Source organism: Phaethon lepturus, unplaced genomic scaffold (assembly GCF_000687285.1).
Source record: "Phaethon lepturus isolate BGI_N335 unplaced genomic scaffold, ASM68728v1 scaffold50530, whole genome shotgun sequence".
In the NCBI taxonomy this organism is placed as follows: Eukaryota; Metazoa; Chordata; class Aves; order Phaethontiformes; family Phaethontidae; genus Phaethon; species Phaethon lepturus.
Window position 1 is genome coordinate 8,571 of NW_010510718.1, and position 3,379 is coordinate 11,949.

Sequence of the window (3,379 nt, forward strand, 5' to 3'; positions counted from 1 at the left end):
CACTGGGCTGGTCATGCAAAGGGAAGGCAATGGGAATGCCTGGATTCGCAGGGAGATGTTGTGTTGTATGGAACTGTCCCCTTAGCTTGTTCATGGCTCCATGCTGTAAAATGCCAGACGGCTGATTTTATCTGCTTTTCCTTACAAAACTGTTACAGGGTGTAAAAGACGTTGTCACCTTGCATTTCACAAAGGGAGACAGAGACCAAGCCACGAAGAGGTTCAGACCAGGATTTGAAGACAGATTTGGGCCCGCAGCTATGAGCTAGGCACCTAAGTACTTTTCAATACTAATGCTTAAGTGACTGGCTTACCAGTGTCCCTGGAGCTCAAGGACAAAGCCTCCAGAAGCCCAGTCTAACTGCTGGATCATCCCAGAAGTGATGGTCTCTGAGTGTTACCTCCTGCATCAGTCTCCTGTTGAACAGTAAGCCACTTCGTGGTGGCTTATTGTAGTGGATACTTCTTAGGATATTCCGTCTGCTTTGCAGGAAGTCCCTCAGTGGCATCTGGAAAAGTGCGGTTTTGTTGTTTCTGTTACAGCTGTTTTGTACCCTGTTTTCTGATTTCTCTGCTTTCTTACAACAATCATCAATCCCCCTTGTTAGGCAATTCCAGTAAGGCCTGCTGAATCTGTGCTACTTTGATTTATTTTCATCCTCCTTCCTTAATTCCTCTCTTAATTTCATCCTTAAAGGACACGGAATGAATAGGATAAGAGGATGTTACCTGTAAATTTTAACAGCTGCAAGTGCGATCCTGCTGTGGATTCCTGTGCTTCTGGCAAACATGTTTACTCACTGTAGGTAAAAGTGAAAACTGTCTTTGTGGAGAAGCGCTTTCAGGGAAAGACAAGAGACTGTGAATCTGGAGAAGAGGTTACAGTCTTTGCCTCTGTTCTGGAGGTTTATAGGTAAGTTGCTTGACAAGATAGTCCCACTACTTTCCTTGCAAGGACATGGGGAAGACAAATCACTGATAAAATTATCTTGGCTACTGTGGTAAGAGCACCTTGCAAATCACTCTGCCCATGTGCAACCAAAGATCATGATGATTAGAGGATTAGGCTTATTTATAATCCTCCTTTCAGCAGACTTGGTTCTGTTTGCAGGGTAGAAGCCTCTTCACCTCACTTGGCAAGAGAACAGACCTCCACAACACAAATGTGCATTGGCTTTGTATTCCAATTTTGAACGTGTTAAGTGCAATTTACGTCTATAAATAACAATGAAGGTACTTCTTGTCTAAAAGTGCAAGCTGTCAAGGTTGTTGCGTTCAGGCTTTTTGGGCAGAGGGGGTGAGGCTTTTTGGGAGGTTGGCGGTATTTTGCCCACATTAGAGACACAAGTCAGGCCACAACTGTTAGTAGCCCACAGCCTTGAAGAGGTTTTGGAGTACTGCAGCTGATGGCCCTCAGCAGACATGCTGTAAAGCTGAGAATATGATAATGCATAGACCCATGTGGTGGCATTTTAGGTTGCTTAGTGATATCTTCATAGTCTTCTAAAATCTCAAGTAAACTGCAGGGTGAATAGCTTTGGGTTTTTTCCCCTGACACAATATAGAGCTGAGAAACAGAATTGAAGTGTGGAGGCTTTTACTCTTCTGTAACAAAAAAAGGTGTTGCTGTTTCTTGCTTCACAGTTGAATGAGCTCCTTTCTGCAGAAGTCTCATATGTCTCTGGAACAGCTCCACAGCAAGCCTTTTTTTGCAAAGCTTCGTTGTTAGCCAATATTGTTCCTCTTTGAAGAACGCTACATAAAAGTGCACATCAGAGATATCTTCAGAACCAGACAGGAGTACATCATTTTTCCTGCAGTCTTGTTCACCTTTTGCTTTTGAGGGCAGTTTGGATACAGCAGTAGGGAGTGCTGTGGTTTGGGAAAACAAAGAGTGAATGTGCATAGAGGAAATGTTGCTTCTTCCTTCTCTGGGTATTTGTTAGGATGTGCTGTCTTTGTTTTGTCTTTTCACTACAACCTTTTTTTCCAGTTAATGATCCAAATTCGACATGGAGAAAGTGGATGAAGCTCTAGGGAACTCATTAGAGGTTTTTCATGTCAGAATTTGACTCCAAATACATGAAGTCTACTCTTAAACCTAGGCGGAGATTTATACCATGGGATGTGCTGAAGCCTCTGGCTAGAGACTGTCAGGAGGGTCCAAGTAGCAGCCCTCACTTTACCTTTGCAGCCCCATTTGAGCCTTTCTTTCAGTGTGTGTTTCAACTATCTCTTTTCGGAACACGATCCTATCCTTAGGCTGAAAGTAATGCTATGGGACGCACCAATCCCCCTGTCTAAGGGTTATACACTGGGGATAATTCTAGTAGCAGCCTTAGCTTTACTTTAGCACCCTGATCCCTGATCCTGCTTTACATCTTGGCTGTCTCTCTCTGAACCCCAACCCCAGTGATGGCTCCAGTTGTTTTACCTAGTGTGGGTCTCCCCGGACAGCCGCAGGGCACCCACCCACACTCTCTCGTTCCCCCCTCTTAAGTAGGGCAGGGAGAGAAAATAAGATGGAAATGTTCATGAGTCAAGATAAAGACAGGGCGATCACTTACCAATTACTGTCATGGACAAAACAGGCTTGACTTGGGGAGAATTAATTTATTGCCAGTTAAAATAGGTTTGGATAGGGAGAAACAAAGACAAACTAAAACAACACCTTCCCACCGCCATCTTCTTCCCAGGCTTGGTTTCACTCCTTCACCCCTGACTCCTCTACCTGCCCTCCCTAGTGGTGCAGGGGGATGAGGAATGGGGAGTTGTGGTCAGTCTGTAACAGGTTGTCTTTGCTGCTCCTTCCTCTCTGCACCGTTCCCCTGCTCCAGCGTGGGGCCTTCGCACAGGTCGCGTTCCTTCAAGGACGTCCCCCTGCACCACCAGAGTCACCCCGCGGGCTGGAGCACCTCTTCCTCCTCCTCTTCCTCCGGCCTTGGTGTTGCAGGACTGTTTCTCACACTTTTTTCCCTCAGCCCTCACTGTGGCGTTTTGCCCTTTCTTAAATACGTATCCCAGCGGTGCCCCCAGCTTCGGAGCCGGGCTCAGCACTGCCCAGCAGCGGGGCGGTTGGGGAACCGCCCGGAACCAGCTGGAGCCGGCGGTGCCCAGGAGGGGCAGCCTCGACCTCTCCTCAGAGAAGCCCCTGCCGCCCTGCTGCCAGCCCCTGGGCACGGGCACCCAGTGCAGCGCAAGCTGGAAACGCCTCAAAAAAGGTGTTCTGCTGGATGCATCCTGCTGCCCACGCTGGTAGGAGAGGAGTGACCGTCCATCTCCAGAGCACCTGTCCCAGGATGGCAAAATGTCTTCTCTCCTGTGGGACAGCTGAGGTTACTGGTTAAGGATTGCGTTTTTGTGGCTTGGGTTAATTTCT